Source organism: Arvicola amphibius, chromosome 2 (genome assembly GCF_903992535.2).
Source record: "Arvicola amphibius chromosome 2, mArvAmp1.2, whole genome shotgun sequence".
NCBI classification, from domain to species: domain Eukaryota; kingdom Metazoa; phylum Chordata; class Mammalia; order Rodentia; family Cricetidae; genus Arvicola; species Arvicola amphibius.
Genome location: NC_052048.2, coordinates 4,910,799 through 4,930,958, shown reverse-complemented (window position 1 = coordinate 4,930,958; position 20,160 = coordinate 4,910,799).

The following is a 20,160-nucleotide window of genomic DNA, read 5'->3' as shown; positions in this document are numbered from 1 at the left end:
CAGCCTCCCATTTACCCCCTCCCCCCCTCCACTCTCCCTCCCTCTCCTATCCAGAGAGCAGTAAGGGTTCCCTGCCCTGTGGGAAGTTCAAGCTCCTCCCCCCTCCATCCAGGTCCTGGAAGGTGAGAGCATCCAAACAGGCCAGGACCCCCCAAAGCCAGTATGCGTAGTAGGGTCCAAATCCAGGTTTTGTTTCTTTAAGTAAAGGAGCTGCTGATGAGAATGACCATCCTCAGGCACTCTGGAAGTGAGCGAATCATTGTTGATTCCCTGTTTATTCCCTTACCCGATTGGCCAGAAGCCTTACCTATTTTCCCTCAGAAACTACTCTGATAGTTCCATCTATCTCCTCTACCATAGACACCTATAGACAGCTACAGTCTTCTCAGCCCGTGTCTACTTATAGACAGAGCCTCTGGCACCCTAGGCTGGTCTCAAACTCACTATTCAGCCCAGAATGGCTTTCTGATCTCCTGTTCCACCAGGCCAGGCTACGAACCCAGGTGTGATTCTCCACACTGACTTGCCTGTCGCTGGACATCAAATCAGGGCTTTGGGAACACCAGGCAAGCTCACTATCCAAAAACATACATCTTGTATGATGGTGGAGGAAATGCATCCCACTGTTCAAATTTATTCACAGCACACACACACACACACACACACATATACACATACATACACACATATATATATGTATATATATATGTATGCTGCACGTGTAAGTGGGTTTGCACAGACCTACATGAATAATTAAGTAAATTCTCTGTTTCTCTATCATTTTTTCCAGTCAATAATCCTTACATTATACATAAAGGCTTCAACTGTGTCATGTTTAAAAGTTTTATGATTCATCATCATCATTACAGGCATACATGCTCACTCAAATGGACACGCATGTGCCATGGCATCCGTGTGGAGGTCAGAGGCCAGCCCTGGGGAGTTAGTGTTCTCCTTCCACCTTTACGTGGATTTTGGAAACTCAACTCGAGTTTTCGGGCTTGCACAGCAAACAGCTGACCCACGGAGAGTTTCCCTGGCCCTGCCCTGTCATGTTTTATATCCAAAACGATGCTGTCTGTGTCGACAGACAATATTCCTGTCATTGTACTTGCTATGTCTGAAGCAACTCAATGTTGCTCATTTAGAAGATAATTTACATCCATTTAGAAGTGAGTTTATTAAAAATTCAAATGTCCTCAACATTTTGTGTGTAACACATAAGCCCATCAACCAAACGGCAGATTCCTGAGCTTCTTCACCTTGTGACATGGGGTACTTTGAGATTTCCTCTTCTGTTAGCTCTCCTATTTCTAAACACAGGTTGTGACTGTGACCATCTCAGGTCCCTCCAGTGATCATAGTGCAGAGTCACAATGTCCACCAGAGAGTTGTGACGCACAGCCAGCACGTCCACCAGAGGGTCGTGATGCACCCTGGGAACGTCCACCAGTGGATCGGGAACAACCGCTGATGAGTTGGTGGTCACTGCCTGCAGGGAGTGTAAAGTCCTCCAAGGCCACGCCCAGTTGATCTGTTGCCCCTCATCTCCACACACTGCCATCTCTTTCCAACACACCACATGCTCTCTCTCTCTCCTTTCCGGACCCTTCTCATTGCCTTTCCTCACCCCCCCCCCCCCATGTGTCTGTCCTTCCTACACGGACACTCAGGTGCGATGTCCTTCTGTCTCTGACACTTCCTTACCGCACATGATCAGTTCCCTGCTCTGTGTCCACTTGACAGTTTTGGCATTTACTCGTTTCTTTCCATGAATTTGTGCCTCTGTCACCTGGACGGACACGAGCCCCTGGAGGGCAGAGTCCCGGAACTATGGCTCTAAAGCACTTAGAGCTGACGTCTGATCGATGCAGATGCTTCCATCAGCTTTTCCTCTTAGCATCTAACCGCACAGCAGATGTGCCGACTCCTCGCTCTTAATTCCCTGCCCACATTTATGATTACATTCTATTTAATAACATCTGCACGTGCACTGTATTTCACATCTTTTAAAAAACTTTATTTTTAATTATGTATATAAGTGCTTGTCTGTGTGTGGATCTGTACATGTGAGTACAATACTCTTGGAGTTTGGAAGAAGACGGGGGTTGGACCCTTGGAGATAGGGAGCTACAGACAGCTGCAAGCATCCCAGGGTGGGTGCTACGACCTGAATTCAGGTTCTCTGTAGGAGCAGCTTGAACCCTTAACTGCTGAGTCATCTCTCCAGCCTGAGTACTTTAGATTTTGCAAAATATTTGTATTCTGGCAAGTGGAGTTCACTGCAGACTAACAGAACATTTGCTTTTCAAGGAGTGGCTGCCGTGCTGGGTAAGGCCACAGAATTCAGCTCAAATCCTAACCTGACTCTAGGGCCATCCACGTCTGGTTTTCTTTGGGGCAGGACTACGCCAGGTTGTCCAGGCCTGCAGACACCCTTTACTTAGCTGAACCCTGCTTGGCTCCCATCGGCTCCAGAGCCATACCTTTCTATCCCAGCCTCCCCGCTCCTGAATTCCTGTCCCATCTCTCCAAAGACATAAGAAAGAACATTCTGCAGCTCATCATGGTAGCACATGGTAGCACATGGTAGCACATGGTAGCACGTGGTAGCACCAGGTGGGTGATCCCAGACTCCAGTGGTGGAGGCAGAAGGATCTGGAGTTCAAGGCCAGTCTGGGCTACAGGAGACTGGGTCTTAATAAACAAAAACAAAGACAAACACGAAATGAGTTCCTTCCTTCGGCAAGCGTGTTTCGCCAGAAAGGACAAGGAACAGGTCTGGGAAGACACCCAGTAGGACCCGAGTCTGACACTAGTACTCACGTGACGAGCCGAGTGTGAGGGGTGGGTGCAGCTGCGGTTCCTGTGTGGCTGGCAGCAGGAGGATTTCCAGGGCATTCTGGCAGAGACTCTGGTGGAGAGAGATGGGAGAACACACTCGGTGCTCACCTCTGGCCTCCAGGGGCATGTACGCCCACACACATACACACGTGCACCTCCTCACACACTCGTTTACACTCACACAGGCGCAAAAACACCCTGCACAAGCCAGCCAAGCACCAATGAAGAAACAGACCATCAGAGAAACGGCAGATATGAGACAGCTGGCAAACTAGCTGGCTGACATCATCCCATCAGGCATCAGGCCAACCTCCTTAAGGTGTCTTTAAAACCAAAGCAAACCCCCCAGCCAGTGCGGCTGCGGCAGTGAGGCTAAGAACCTGCTCTAAATGTCTTCCATTTTCCCTCAGTTAGGGGCTGGAAGGTGACAAGGAGGGCAGGCTCCGAGGAGCAGATGACAACTGTGCCCACGGGCTTTATTCGATACCTCTGCACCCAGGGGACTTAAACATATCTAACCCTAGTCTCTCCTCCTGGTCTGTGTGGCGAGTAGGGCACCTGGGAAACACTGGTAAGGCAGGCCAGTCTCTTTCCTCTTAGACTCCCCACCTATGGCAGTGGGGTTCAACCCCTTTCCATCTGGTTGTAGATGGCTTTATCCATGATGATGGTTCAGCGTGACCAAAGCTCTTCCAAACAGACCGGAACCCTGATTCAGAATGTACGATCAATACTTACATTTCTAGTGTCTAGTGCTGTGATGGTGATTTATTACCCGGGCAAAGTGGAGGGGTACCCATGTGGCAATGAAGTTAGGCGGAGGCCCAGGACAGTTTCAGAAGGGAGTGACATTCAGTAAGAACTGGAAGAGCAGTAGGAGCGGCTTCGTCCCAGGCCGTAGGCCAGGTGGGACAGCACCCTACTCTATGCTAGAGCTCAGAGGAAACAACAAAGTGGGGGGCAGTGGAAGGGCGGAGTGCAGGCAAGGACAGCAGGGCATGGACCCCTTCCTAGAGGATGTGAGGTTTGCAGGGTCTGCATTAATTACCCGGCTTTAGCAGAAACCCAGGGAAAGAAGGATTTGTTTTGATGCTTCAGGAAGGCTGTGTGTGCCCCAGTGCATGCGCCACACCTGTGCGCACAGGGCAGGTCTAATTGGACTCAGGGGGTTAGCAATAACAACAAGGGCACATGAGGTTGGGTAGGAAAAGGGGTGGGGCCCTGGAGGAGTTGAAGGTGGCAGTGGATGGATGTGACCAGTTTACATAGTATAAATGTCTGAAACTTCCAAACGATAAATGCTATTAGCTCTAAAAAGAGAAGGGATACTGTCTATCATGGCGTGGAGGGCCACACAGCAGGAACAGGCGGCAGCTGGGCACACTTGTCAGCAATTAGGATACAAGCAGAGGGGTTGGAGGGCTGGGCTGTCCAACCTCAAGACCCGCACCCAGGGACCCACTTCCTCTGGCAAGGCTCTACCTCCTAAAGGCCACACACACACAAACACACACACACACCAAGTCACCCCACTAGCTGGGGACCCACATATGAGCCTGTAGGAACGTTCATATCCAGACCACAGCAGGGTGGTGGGGATGTAGAGGAAGCCATCACAGGGTAGCAAGTGGGCACACGTGGCCCAAGAAAGTCTGTTCAGATACCAGGGTTAAGAAGGCTCCAAGGGACTCCAGAGACTCCCGTGTGTAAAGGACTGGGGAGGAAGAGGAGGCAGAGAGGTCAGGAGTGAGGCCATTGGCAGGAGAAACAGGTAATTTCCAATCTTCAGATGAGGAAACTGGCCTCTGGCTCCATGGGCTTGCCTAGGGCCATCTAGCTGGAAAGGGGCCAGCATTTTCCCAGTCAGATGGCCAGCTTCCAGATCTTCGGTTTCCATTACTCACATTTGTGGTCACACAGACACTTTGCCTCAGCTGCCTCAACAGTTTCTCAATGAAATATCCGGATCCTAGCGACAGCCCCCCTTGCAAGGGAGGCTAATCCAGTCTGCTCTGGTGGATCAGCAGATACAGCAACAGGCACTTCACGAGGGGAGAGCGCACACACTCATCTGACCTTGAAGAAGGTTTTTAGCTAATTCTGAGCATAGCTCAGTATTTTAGGATCTCTGTATGATTGATAGGGAGGAAAGATTCCGCCATCACCAAATGACCCCTGGAGCAAAGCACTCCCTGAGTTTAATCATGAAGCAATTTTACAAGACACCTTTACAAATTCAAGCCAGTTGAAAAATTAGCTTAATCCATCTTGTTCTCCCAACCATTTTCCACCTCGTGTTAGGTACACCTGACACCAACCATGTTAAATCATGACTAGGGGTGAGTGCAGTAGTCCAGAGAGCAGGTGAGGCATCTGGACTGATCTTCCGAGATGTCAGATGCACTTGAAGACTCATTATCTGGCTTCACTTTGTCCCTGGCTCAGTGGACAGTGACTTTGGATCCTGCGGCACACACCTATAATCCCAGCACCGGGGAGGCTGTGAGTATAAGACCAGTCTAGACAACACAGCTCCAAGCCAGTCCGGTTCACAGGGAGAGATCTATATCAAACACCTTTCCAAGGGAAAAAAACGAGAGGAGACCAGACAGGACCCAGTCCTTGGTGAGTTACAACTGGATCCTGGCTTACTGGAAAAGGCATTTGCCAAGGAAGCCGAGAAGCCTTTGTGTCCTGCATACTAGAGGTTCCCTCCATCTGCCACCCACATGACTGAAGTTAGGGTGGTATTCACACTAAGGTTAGTTCCCTTCATGGGGTTTCTACAAACCCATCTAACTACCTGGCCATCTTTAAGATCAGTCTGAGGTTGCATCTCTGTACAATCAGGTGAACGGGCACCCAGGTTTGCCAAACACAATGCCTCCCTGGGGCAGCACCCAGTGCCTGAGCCCACCTCTGAGGCTAAACTCTGCGGGAAGACAGTGTGTGTAGTGGAAGGGAGAGGAAGCCAGCCAACTTGACAGACAGCAGGTTCCATCCAGGGCTCCTCTGTCCTCTGATGTAATGCGCTTCCTGCTTTCGCATTGCAGAGTGCAGCTTGCTGGCTGCAGAGTCTGGAGGTCAGTCGCCTGAAACGAGACGTTCACCGCCGCTATCTTGCATCTTATTTTCCGTGAACACACTAGCCAACAGCCCCGCCCCCTAATCCCACGACTCTTGGCTTTCCAGCTCGTATTGTCCTCCCCTCCCCCCAGGAAGGCGGCTTCCAAGCAGCCTGCACCAGGAAACCCCCGCTGCTGGTGACTCGGTCTGAGGCTTGGGGTGGGGTCGGAGTGGATCTTCTGCTCTTGTTTGAGAGTCCAAATCCTTATCTTTCTTAAATGATTAAAAAAAATTATAACATGTATGTATAAATATGTATGCATAGTCAAGCGAGGGGTGATGGTGTATCAGCTTGTAAATTCAGCCTTGAGGCAGGATTTCGGTGAGAGTTTCCAGGACAGGCCAGCAGCCCGAGTTACAGAGTGATAATCAGTTTGGTCTAGGTTAGAGTGACATTCTGTCTTAATTGTTCAAGGGGCAGAGCTCGCTCTCTCTCCAGGAACGCAGACGCTGGGCTGGCTATAGGGCCAGCCTCCTGCACGGTGCACTCTGTCCCCAGACCCAGCCCGTCCCCCCTTCTCCCCCCCCCCCCCCCCCCCCCGCCCGCGGACACCAGCCACCGCGCAGCTCCGCGCCGCCGCCCAGCGAGCGGGAGACTCCCCAGGGCTCTTTAAATACGAGCTATAAATACCACCGGGCTCGGCGCGCGCGCGTCACCGCCCCGCCGGCTTCCGATTGGCCGCCGTAGTCCCTCATTTGCATACCAGGCTTGCCCAACCCCGTGGCGACCTGGGCGGGAGCGCGCCCGCCTCTCCCGGGCCGGACGGACCGTGGGCGGAGTCGCTGGACCCTGGGACGCGAGTCCCGAGTGGGGTCATGCGTGGTGGCCCGTGCCTGACATCCCGGCATCGGAGAGGCTGAGGCAGGAGGACTGCTGCGAGTTCCAGTTTGGGCTACATACTAATGTCGAGAATAAGACTACCTATGTATGGTGTGTGTGTGTGTGTGTGTGTGTGTGTGTGTGCGTGCGCGTGTGCATGTACGCGTGTGCATGTATGCGTGTGTGTGGATATACATACACATAAATAATAAAATAAATAAAAATAAATAAATGGTGGTTCTCTAGGACGCCCTGCGCCTTCCCAGAACATCAGGTCTGCCCCGCCGGTTGACACTGGATCCTTTCGCTTTCTACGAAAAGTAAGAAAGTTTTCTAAGACCTGGGAGCAGAAGCTGCGGGTGGCTCCTAGCGGCTAAATTTAAATCACGTGAGATCTGGACCGGCCACGGCTCTGTGAGATGACTGGCCACTCGGATGCTAGGAACACCACAACAAAACTGTGTGGTCGCTGTAAGATACGGTGAGCTGGAGAAGAAAGCCAGCAGGGCTCGGAGACGCGGGAGGTCGATGCCTCCTGGGTTAAACCGGAGTTTGTTTAAAGGGCATCAAAGTCGGGTGTGGTGGTTTGTGCCTCTAATCCCAGTCGCTTGTGAAGATGAAGCTGAGGCAGGAGGATTGGCCACATAGAGAGACCTTATCTGCAAACAGACACCCAAACCAAATTTAAGAGGCATGAAACCACAGGGGCTTTCTCCAGCCTGTGTTAAAACGCCTGGTCCTTGGAGCGGGCGCGACACGAGCCGCAGGGAGGTCCGCTAGCCTGTGCCGCTGCACTCAGACAAAAAGCGCGAGCCGCAAGCATCTTCCTAAATTATAACTCATCGATGTTCAGCCGTGACATCGCCCCCTTAGCGACTCCACTTAAGAGTGAAGACAATGCCTCCAGCTCTTTCAGGGGGGCTGCTAGGGAAACGCAGTTGTTTAGGGAAAAAAAAAAAAAAGCGCTTTGGATTTTAACAAAAGCGCTCCCCCTGCTGGCCAATGCTTCTCGTCGTCACTGATGCCCCAAAGAGAAAGACTGGGTGGGCTGGTGTGTGACCTCCTCAGAGCGAGGTGGGAGGGTGAGCTTCAGGATGTTGTTAGCTGAAGCACAGAGGTCAGGGTTTTGTTACTACAGTTGTGAGTGTTGTTTCACAGATTTTTAAGCCTTCACATGTCGACAAAAACCGGTTTTTACCTTACAACTAACTTGGATTAAAGCAAAAGGCAGATGTGTTATGCAAACATTATTTTCTGAATTAACTGTGTACATATAAAAATATTTGTATCGAATACTTTTCCAACAATTTTAGTATTGTGCAGTGCTTTTAAAAGATGGTTTTATTTTTAGTTATGTGTGTCTGCTTGCATGTGCACCTGTGTGCTGGTGCCTACTGAGGTCAGAAGAGGGTCTCGTCAGTCTCCCCTAGAGAGGGTCCTGGGAACTGAACTAGGGTCCTCTGGAATAGCAAGCAAGCGCACAACTACTAAGCCATCTTTCTGTAACTGACCAATCTGAATGCACTCTGTCTGTGACGGTCTAGAGCAGACACTTTACTGACTAGAGAAATGCCAGGCTTGGCTGTTCTGTTTTGTATGCCTGGTAAATAAAACTGCTTTTAAGAAGACCAGTAGGCTTGCTTTAACAAGAGTGGAGCCATGTCTGCTCCTGGAAACCAAGCCAATTACCCAGAGCTGGTGAAGTCATGGATCTTGGAGATGGACCTACAACTGCCCCTTTACTAAACCATAACATCTCCTAAGTGTATTGTAGGTATGGGTCCTTATACACACAGACAAGAGTAGCTTATCTAGGAAACTTCTCTCTGCAACAGAGGAAGAGCATCACCCAAAACAACAACAAAAACCTGATGAAAATGTAGAGAACAAGAGAATCTATGGAGCTCAGTCCCAGTGGGTCCAACTGCAACCCAGGTCCTGCACCCTGATTCAACTTCAACATAGTTCTAGCATCCTGACGCTCAGTCCCAATTGAGTCAACTGCAATGCAGCTCCTGTTCCCTGACGCTCAGCGCCAGATGGTCCAACTGCAACACATCTCTGGCACATCAATTGGTTATCCAGTGCCAAGTGGGAAGCCCTCAGGTTCACACACAGGTGCATCCAGACCAAGCAGGCAAGCTGGTTGTATTTATGTATTTGGGACTATAAATGTGTGTGTGTGTGTGTGGACTATAAATGTGTGCTTGTTGGGGTTTATGTCCTGCCCAATTCCCACAGCTGGTAAGCCTCCAAAGAAAATCACAGAGAGTCTACATTAGGTTATAAACTGATTGGCCCATTAGCTCAGGCTTCTTATTAATTCTCGTAGCTTATGTTAACCCATTATTCTTATCTATGTTAGCCACATGGCTCAGTACCTTTTTCAGCGGGGCAGTCACATCTTGCTTCTTCTATGGTTTGGGCAGGACTGGGGAGGAATGGGCCTCCTCCTTCCAAATATTCTCCTGTTTTCATTGCCCCATCTTTACTTCCTGTCTGCTTGTCCCACCTATACTTCCTGTCTGGCCAATCGGTGTTTATTTAAAACATGATTGACAGAATACAGACGATTCTCCCGCACGGTGTATGTGTGGGGGTGGGGGTGGCGTGTGTGTGTGTGTGTGTGTGTGTGTGTGTTAGTTTGAATGAGACTGGACCCCTATAGGCTCATATATTTGCATACTTACTCCCCAGTTGGTGAACTGTTTGAGAAGGATTAGGAAGTGTGGCCTTGTTAGAGGAGGTGTGGCCTTGTTAGAGGAGGTGTGGTCTTGTTAGAGGAGGTGTGGTCTTGTTAGAGGAGGTGTGGCCTTGTCAGAGGAGGTGTGGCCTTGTCAGAGGAGGTGTGGTCTTGTTAGAGGAGGTGTGGCCTTGTTAGAAGAGGTGTGGTCTTGTTAGAGGAGGTGTGGCCTTGTTAGAGGAGGTGTGGTCTTGTTAGAGGAGGTGTGGCCTTGTTAGAGAAGGTGTGGTCTTGTTAGAGGAGGTGTGGCCTTGTTAGAGGAGGAGTGGCCTTGTTAGAAGAAGTGTGGTTTTGTTAGAGGAGGTGTGGCCTTGTTAGAGGAGGTGTGGCCTTGTTAGAGGAGGTGTGGTCTTGGAGGAGATGTGTTGCTGGGGATGGGCTTTGAGGTTTCAAAAGCTCAGGTCATCCCAATCTCTCTCTCTCTCTCTCTCTCTCTCTCTCTCTCTCTCTCTCTCTCTCTCTCTCCTACTCTAACCCTAACACATCCTTGTCTGCTTCTTGCCATGACGATAATGGACCAACCCTCTGAAACTATAAGTAAGCCCCCAATTAAATGCTTTTTTTAATACAGAGTTTCCATGGTCATGGCAGCTCTGCACAGCAATATAACAGTGACTAAGACAGAAGCTGGTACAGAGAGCAGGGTGTTGCTGTGACAGGCCTGACCATACTGTTGTTTGGAGGACACTGGGTTAGGAAAGTGCTTGGCCACTCTCAGCAGGCCTTAATAGACCATGCTAACAAGAGCACGGAAAACAGTAGTAATGACGGTGATTTGGATTATGGATGCCTGGCTAAGAGGTTTCAGAAGGGAGCAATATGACTATTAGCAGTGGGCCACAGGCTAAACTGAAGCGTGTTGGGTCAATGTCGTTGGCCAATAGCCTAGCAGTGACTGTCACGTGGCTATTAATGGTCACTCATATGCAGACCTACGTGACAAGAAGCACAGTTAATTGGATCAGTTGAGGCAGAAAGACCCACCCTAAACCTGGGCCACGTCTTCTATGGCAGCCAAGAACAAAGAAGAAGGCCACCTTGCCCTGTGCCTGCTTGGATTCACTGGCATCAGAGACTAGCTTTTTAAGGATTCTGACATCTACCGAAGACCAGCTGAGACATCCAGCCTCATGGACTGAGTAACTTTGGGATTCTTGGACTTTGCACCAGGAGACCATCATTGTTGGACTAGCTGGACCGTAGCCTGTAAGCCACTCCAATAGATCTGCTTCATATATGTGTATATATTTCTTCTGTCATGTCTGTTTCTCTAGAGAACTCAGACCAATATGATTTATGTGTATGCATATAGTAACAGTAATTAAAGAATTGAGAGAGATCCAGGGGGTGCGTGGAAGGGATTGGAAGGAGTGAAAGGAAGGCTGAGGATGATGTAGTTATACTTTTAGAAATAATTGTAATAATAATAAATCATGCAAGTGACAATGTCAATGGGAAACTGCACATCTCAGCTGCCACACCCCCTACTTGTCACTTTTGCGACCTGCTTGTTCCAGCGAGGAGAGATCTGTGTTCAGGGGTCATTGCCGAGACTGCTTTTACTTGTTAGGAGGCCAGAGGCTAAACGAAACCAGTGAAGAGATGAAGGACCTGCGTGTCTCCATGGTGACAGCTGAGACAGGCGTTGCATTTCCCACAGAGGAAGGCAAGCTGCAGATAAAGATCACGAATTGCCTGCCGTCTCCATTCTCTCAGCCCCGAGGCAGACTTGGAAGGATAATAAATGATTATATGAAAGTGTTTAGGGGAAGCTTGAGTACCATCCAGGGCCGAGGAAGAAACTCTGTGTCAGCCTCGGTACTCAGCCCAGGACCCGCAGGGAACGCAAAGTTCTTTGCTGCCCCTGAAGCAAGCCTGGTTCTGGGATGAACTGCGGTCCCCTCGGCACATTTCTGTTGTTGAAATCATCCCGGGTACCTTGGAGGGCGATTGTATTTGGATTGGCTTTCACTGAGACCAAGTTAAATGGCATTCTCAGTCTGGGCTCCCACGCTGTGTGGTGTGTGTCTTTACGGGAAGCGGAGCGTGCAGCATGGGACATGAGAGCACTCCGTGAGAAGCAGCCATCTGGAAGCCTAAGCGAGGTCTCGGGAGTGACGGTGCCTAACTTTAGACTTCTGGCCTCCAGAGCTGCGGCTGCACTGCTGTCGTTTAGGTTCCCGCATCTCTGGTACTTTAATCTCTTCCTAGGATCTCTGTGGCAAAGTCTCTTTTCCTGAGTTCATGGTTCAGAAACCATGTCTTGTTCATATGTATGGTTCTGAGGCTCCACACCGCAAGTGAGATCAAAAGGTCCCGTTTGAATACGCCTGGTGGTTGTCTTTTTCCCTGTTATTAAACGTTAGCTCCACGTTGTCCTGCTGCAGTCCACGCGTCTGATACGTGCATCCTAAGGCTTAGAGGTAGTTTGCGTTTGTAGCATAAGGTTTTGCCGCTGGCCCAGCTGCACTGCAGTTAGGCCTGTGGGTCCGGGAGGGGTTAGGGAGCTAATAATTAGGTTATCAATTAAATGTAACTTCATGTGTTGCAGAGGGTGATCCCGAACTTCTCATCTTCCTGCCTCTACCTTCTGAGCACTGGGACTGCAGGTATGTGCCAACTTCCCCAGTTTGCCAAATAATGGGGATTGATCCCCGGGCATCGTGCATGCTGGGCAAGTGCTCTACCAACTGCGCCACAGTTCAGCCTGCTAATTTGTAACCAATTGCAGGGTTAGGTCTTGAGTCCCAAGACTTACAAACGCCTCCCCCTGTCAGCCATACACGCTAACCTCCAGAGCTCTTTCTGTGCTGATACATGACCTGAGTTTTGTACCTTACCTAGTGAGGTGTGCTCTGAAGTCTGGGTTATAATTTCAAACCACTTTAGGTCTTGCAAAAAATATATTTACAAAAATATTCAAGTGTTAAAAAACCAATTATTCCCTCAAAGTTAGGCCTTCTCTTTCAGACACAACTTCCTTAAGGTAAATTTGCTTTACTGGTCAGTAGTCCACAGGATGCAGCCAGTAGAATCGCTATGTAATGAGATGCTAGTGACATCCAGGCTGTACTGAGGCCTCCTCCAAACCTTATGCCTCACTGTCAGAGAAGCGCTGCTGTGGCTTGCTGCTTACAGAGGAGGTCCTGGGAGAAGCCGCACGACTCGGTCAAAGTTAGAGGCAGAACTAGGTTTCAAATCCAAATCCTTCTGACTTCCAGGCTAACTCTTCAGACAACAGAGAATATTACCAATATATCAAATCAGAAATGATAGCCATAGGCTGGACACTAACTGCTCTATAGGGTATGACAGGGCAACACTTCAGAAATTATATTCAGAAAACATCCATTCCACACACTACAAGTGAGTAGCATGAGGAAAAAACAAAGGACCTGTGATCAAAGATGTTGTAGAAATTGTAGATTAAATGAAGTTGTTTGCTCATTTAGCTGAAGAACTCTATGGCGTTAGAGGAGCCACTTGTGTGTGGTGACTCTAATTATGTGGTTATGTCAATATCTTTCAAGAAACAGCAAACATTAACGAATGGGGGTAGTTTCTTTCTTCCGCGGAGGGACTATCTGAGCGATCCTTGAATTTAGAGATGGCGCAGGAAGAGGCTCTTAGTATCCTGGGACACTATCCCATGCCAGGGGTTGCTACCACCACTTCCTGGCATTTTTAAAAAATGTTGCTTATCTGTACTGAAGAGATCGGAAGAGTGCTTAACTGTTTTTAGGAGCTTTTAATGCTTCTGGTTCTTGTTCATACACCTAGAAGATGTGTTTGGAAAGATAGAAGGTTTTCTTGTTAGTAGATTCCCCAGGTGTGCTGGAAGACTTGGGAATGATCAATGATGGAGCTTAGAGCAGGTGCAAGTTAAACACCTGAAGGTAAAAGCCGGACAGGGGGACACACACCTTTAGTCCCAACACTCAGGAGGCAGAGGCAGGCGGATCTCTGTGTTTGAGGCCAGCCTGCTCTACAGAGTGAGTTCCAGAACAGCTAAAGATACACAGAAAAACCCTGTCTCAAGAAAACGAAAGCAAAACCAAAACCAAACCAAAAAACAAACCTGAAGGTAACTGGCACCAGAAAAGGCAGCTTGGTGTTCTTCATTCCTGGCTCAGCGCATTGTGTGGAGTATTCCTTTACTCTCTGTGTCACTGTGATTGGTTTAATAAAAAACGGAATGGCCAATAGCTAAGCAGGATTTCCAGGCATAGAGGACGCTGGGAAGAAGATGGGTTGAGATGCCAGGAGATGCAGAGGAAGCAGCATGGTCAGTCCAGAGTAAAGGTGACCGAGCCACATAAATGTGTAAATTAAAAGATGTGGGCTGATTTAAAATGTAAGAGCTAGTTGGGAACAAGCCTAAGCCATTGGCCAAGCTTTCATAGTTAATCATAAGTTTCCACGTCATTATTGGGAAACTGATGGTCCCCGTGAAAAAGCCCGCATTCTGAATTCTAGACCACCCAGAGCAAGTCTTAGCAGACTACAGCGCCAAGGGTAAATATATTTCCTCTTTGCTTGGCCCAAGGGTGGAGTGCAGTTTTCTCAGCCCATGTCACCCCAGCAATTTTCTGTCCCTTCAACAAAAGCTACAAGGAACAAAGTCTCAGGACCCCAGATTCATTCTTGTTTCTCGTAGGCCTGTGCCAGGGTTCAGGGTCCAGTTTCCGCTTCCACTCTCTCTGCCTTCCATCTCCTTCCTCGAGGCAGCTGCCGGGAGCTCCGAAGCTTGCTTGTCCAGTTTCTTTTTCTACTCGGCTCCAATAACTTGTCTTAAAGTTTCCCTCTGAGTCTGATTTTTAATTCTTTGACCAACAGGATGAAGACTTTGCAAAGAGAACTCTGTCCTCATGGTGATGGAGGGAGGGAGGGAGGAAGGGAGGCAGGACAAAGCCAATGGTTGTCCTGATAGGAAAGGAACAGTATATTCAGCGGAGATTTTTCAAAAGACATGGTAATCAAAAGGGTTGTTCAGAGGGCTATGGGGTAGACTTGGGGACCCTACACTGGGTTATGAACAGCGGGGATCCATTGCTCCCTAGTTCTCAGGGTAAGAGAGACCACACCATCGGGGTAGGGGAAGGCCAGGGCCTCCAACAACAGCTGTGGTCAGTGGGGCGGGGGGGGGGGGTCCAGCGGCATTCACAACAGGCAGATACGCCAGAGCATGGAAACCAGCACCCACTGAAGCCAGGAGCCAGAGGTCAAGGACTTGGGCAGGCACTGCACACCCAAGACCGGTTGGGAAAAACAGTTTACTACCTATAGGGAGCAGGTATGGAAGTGGGATTTAGAGTCTCTTTATAGTAAGGAGACTCAGATAAGTCTCTTTGCTCAGGAAGATCAAGGTTATGTCTAATTGTGAGGGACATCCAGGGAAACAGCGGAGACAGCAGGTTACTTACTCTGAGTCTGAAGGACGGCAATGGTACCCGGGCCCATGGGTCATCCTTTTGTAGATTAGAATTCCATCTCTTGCTTTCATCAAGCAGTTAAGAATCTGTTTATATACGTCTTTGTAGATGTTTTACGGGAAACAATGTTTTTTACATATAATCAGTTTTGTCTGTGGACAGAGTGCCCCCACAGCATACACGTGAGGTCAGACCACAGTTTTCCCCGTCTGCCAAGTGGGCTCCAGGCTTCAGATTCAGGTCATCGCACTTGGTGGCAAGTGCCTTTACCCACTGAGCCATCTCACCAACACAGGACGCAGTTGTGATTTCACAGGGAAAAAACGACAATTAAAACTAAAAAAAGAAAATAAATAAATAAAGGGCAGAGAGCAAATACGCTCGTTCGCAAGACTGAAGACCTGGGTTTGACCCCCAGAGAGAATGACTCCCAAAAGTCGTCTCTGACCTGCAAGCCACCCTACCACCATGCAATAGCAATGAAGACTAAAAAACTATAAAAATAAGGATGTAATTAGTGACATTATTTGTGTGTATGTGCTGGCACTTTTTAATTTTAAAAAACTTAGTCTCTTAAGATTATTTAATTTTCTAAACATTTATTTATTTATTTCATGGGGGCGGGCACGCACATTTGATTCCCAGGCAATTCTGTGTCCTGAGTCTCCCTGTGTGGTGGTTTGTTACAGCTTTAGGAGATGCATCAGTCACTGTCACGAACTGTTGTTATAAATTAGAATTGGCTGTGATGTTAATTCTTGCACTCAAATTCGGTGCTTACAAAGAAAAAAATTATTATTGCTGTTTTAATTGTATACACTAGTGTGAGTCTGTGTATGGTCTATGAACGTGAGTGCAGTGCTCACAGAGGCCAGCAGAGGGCAGAAGACTCCCCTCCCCTGGGGGCTGGAGGTACAGGGTGCTGCCATCTGCCCTGTGCGCCTGCCCTGGGAGAGCAGTGTGGGCTCTTAGCTCTGGGGGCGTTTCTTCACCCAACTGCTGCGCTTGTTTCTACAGGACACATGCAGGCTATGAACAGGGGTGCATGTATGTGACATGTGTTCCTGTGTGCAACACACAATACACTTCTAAGTCATTCTCACTGGCATTTTACTGTGCACGTGTGTTTTAATGTGCAAGGCCACAGAGCGGTTACTTTTTACAGGGACTGGGACTGGGTTTGTCCGTTTCAAAGGAAGCCTCCCCCTTCCCCACAGAGCGGTCATGGGGCTGCACGCACACTTAATCCCAGTTCTATGCAACTGAATTATTATTTGCCAGTTAATGCTGACATTTTAGAATATTCTAATTGAACCCCTCGTTTGGATCCAACGGCAGAAACGATGCTTGGAGGGCTCACAGGCCTTCTGAGACGGTTTGGGCCAACTGTCCACCAGAGGCTGGCTTCTTCACAGGTCTCTTCTCCTCACTCCCAGGGGTTTTGTCGAGCAAACAGAAGGAGGTGTCTCTGTGGCCTGGAGAGCAACCATGCTAGGTTTTCCCTGTACTGCGAACACCCCAGCAAAAGGAACAGAAACGCTGATTGGATTCAGCCTTGGTCTCCGCACTGCTTAGGTTCCGATGACCCGAGCGAGGCAGACTTGATGGCAGAAGGAGGGCGTGGGGATGAGAGGCCGAGGACACAGAACACAGGCTCCTCTCAGAAAGAAGGTCTGTGTTGTAGTGTCTCTGAGAACTGTTTACCAAGGGAAAGGATGGTAGAGAATGTCCTCATTACAGGGCTGTTTGAGTGTCTAAAACTGACTTCAGTGTCTAAGGTGAACAACCTGAGTAAATAAAACTAAAATTACCTCAGGTTTCTGTCTGCAGTGCTGCTCCAGTTTGGGTAGAGCTTGTCAGAAAAACAGCAGCCTGGTTTGCAGCAGATTTCCACGGTGGGCCTAGATCCCATGCTCTCAGAGTCCCCAGCTCACACTGTGGAAATCCACTTCACCTAAGGAAACACACTTAAACATTTTAGTTTCTATTATGTGTCTGTGCATGTATGGGCACATGAGTGCAGGTGCCCTGGAGGCCAGAAGGGGACGGTTTACCCTCTGCAAGACAAAAAATGCTGTCGACCGCTGAGCCACCTTGCCAACCTCCTGAATGCGTTTTTTTTTTTATCTTGACTCCCCCCTTTTTTGATACATTCTACACCCAGATCATGAGGTTCTGTCTCTCACAGCTTCTCTCTGTTTCCATCTGGGAAGCATGTCCAAGTTCCATGTGTCATTGCAGTTTTGACCTATGGAAGACAAATGTGTCAATCCTCACCGGAGTTATTCATTTACTTGGGGGGAATCTGGGTGCTTTCTCTGTGCAGGGCCGTGGGAGGGTGCTGAGCCTACAGTGTCCAAGGAGATTCGGTTTCAGACTCGATAAAGCTGACATTCAGACAGGTACTAAACAGCAATCACCTCTATATTTGTATAATTATAATAAAGGTAAATGATATAAAGGAAATACACAGCTGCAGGGGTGTGTTATCCAGAGAAAGCTGACCTAATTAGGAGCGTCAGAGTCACAGAAACCTGACTAAAGGTGACTTAGCCTTATTTACACACGTCATTCATTTTAGAATCACACTGTTGATAAGGAGCCATGGCACATGTTCAAGAAGAAGCTGAATAAAGGGCTGAGTGAGAAAAAACAGGGCACGTCAAAGACACTGACGAGAAGCCGGGTGGCGCCAGTAGAGCGTGCAAAGGGGGAAGGCAAATGGTGGAGGAGCGTGGGGAGCGTGGGGGAGCGTGGGGGAGCGTGGGAGCGTGGGGGAGCATGGGAGAGCATGGGGGGCGTGGAGGGCGTGGGGGAGTGTGGGGGGCGTCGGGGAGCGTGGGGGGCATCGGGGAGCGTGGGGGAGGATGGGACTTTTTGCATGAAGGCTTCTGGGCCATCTAGGAGATTATGATTTTATTCTTTAGCAGCTGAAATATTTGAAGCTGGAGAATGACAACGTTCAATTTAACTTAAACTGGAAGAAATACGGGCTGCAGGGATGGCGCAGTGGGTAAGAGCACCTGTTGCTCATATAGTGGATGTGAGTTCAGTTCCCAGCACCCACACCAGGCACTTTACCACCTCCAGCTCCAGAGGATATGGCGCCCTCTCCTGGCCTCCATGTGCACTGCACCCGCACTCACATCAGATACACAATTAAAAACAAACTAAATCTTGATTATTTTATTTTTCAGACGTGGCCTCACTGTGTAGGTCTGGCTGGCTCGAACTCTAAGTAAATTAGACTACCTTCGGACTCACAAAGATCTGCCTACCTTCCATGTGCTGGGATTAAAGGCATGTGCCACCATGACCAGTCAAAATATACATTAAAAAAACAAATAAAGGAAAAATGATTGTGAGTCCTACAGGGAGGATGGAAGAAGGCTCTGGTGGGTGGAGCGAGGGCACTCCCACATCCATCCCGAACACTGGTACCAGAACCTTCTGCCCAGCTGAGGGCCATCCACGTGATTTGAGTAGACTTGACTCTCCCTTGTCACCCGTCACAGGGACATAGGGATGGACATTTAGCTAAACCTCCCCCACCTGGGGCCCCAGCACAGTTACACAAGTGCTTAATGCATCTCCCCCTGCTGTGGTTACACTACCCATAACTCAGTTCTAATTAAAATTTAAGGTTTCCCTATACTTCTGGCCTTAGTGTTTGCTTTGGATTTGGAGAAAATGACCCAAGTTATTCTAATTAATCGGGAGGATTCTGCAGATGCAGCAGGACTCACTCCTTTTCCTGTGGACCGATACCTTACGGAGGCTGCCAATGGAGACAGAGGAGGAGCTCTTCCTTCGCTTCGCTTCACACTGACATCGGCTCTTCCAGACCCTCCCCACGCCAGGGAGAGCATCTGCCCCCACGCCAGGGAGAGCATCTGCCCCCACGCCAGGGAGAGCATCTGCCCCCACGCCAGGGAGAGCATCTGCCCCCACGCCAGGGAGAGCATCATCTGCTGCCCAGCCTTCTCATCTGAGCAAATCCCGTCCAAAACGCCTGCTCAGAAACACCCGGAATGATGTTTGGCCAAACGCCTCACATCCTGTGATCCGAGTGGCAGAGAAAGCCGCCTCACCCTCCCTCCTAGGGAAAGGTTCAATTCTACCTCCTTGGTAAAGCAGTATTTATCTTTGCTTGTCATACTCTACTGGCTATGTTTTGTCTCTCACAACCAATGCACTTTAAAATAGGAAGGCTTAAAATAATGAGGGGAATAAGTATCCTCCAGTGTATTTTTTATTTTAATTTTAAGTAGCATGCATATTCTGAAAAATTTTAGAGTGCAGAATTTCACGCATCTCCTCTTGACTCCTGGTGAACTGAGCCTCCCACCGTGTGCTTAGCCACCCCCCTCCACTCACCCACTCATGGGATAGGTGTTGAGTGCCAACCATGGGTCAGAGAGCGTGCTCAGCCTTGATCAGGAGCCTGAGACGGCTTTGTGGTCCTGATGTGTGAGCTGGGTCTGCATTACTATTTTCTTGCATCTTGGGCAAATGATTAAAAGTTATATGAGTCCTACACAATAAAGATAGTAACAATAAATGATAATATTTTGTTGCATTTTCCTTTTCAAAAGTGTTTATTAAATTTTTAAATTTTCCGAGTGTGCGTGTGTGCCTGAGTGTATGCTTGTGCATCAGATGTGGTCAGGAGCCTGCAGCGGCCAGAAGCTGCACTGAGACACCTGGAACTGGAGTGACACACAGTGCTGAGAGCCCTGTGGTGCTGGGAATCGAACCTGAGTCCTCCGGAAGAGCAGCCAGCTCTGAAGTACCGAGTCATCTCTCCAGCCCCTGGAAACACAGCATCTGCATTGCCACACAAATCCCACCACGTTTCTCAGTGAGGACTTGCTGACTCAGGAAAGGAAGCCCCAAGCAGTGAGACGGCTCTGTGGATGACGGTACCAAACCTGACAACTGTGTTCAAGACCTGAGACCCCATGGTGGACAGAGAGAAAGACACGGATTGTTCTTTGACTTCTACATGTGTGCACAGCACACACATGATGCTCCCTCCTTCTCTCAGTAAGTGTAATGGGGAGAAAGACCCGGATTTGTAAACATACAACCACATGAGCATGTGCAAGACTGTGCTTGGCTCAGGACCCAGACCCACCACTGTGTGTGACGGGGTCTACCTGTCTTTAATGTTTTCTGGACACACATCCCCAAAA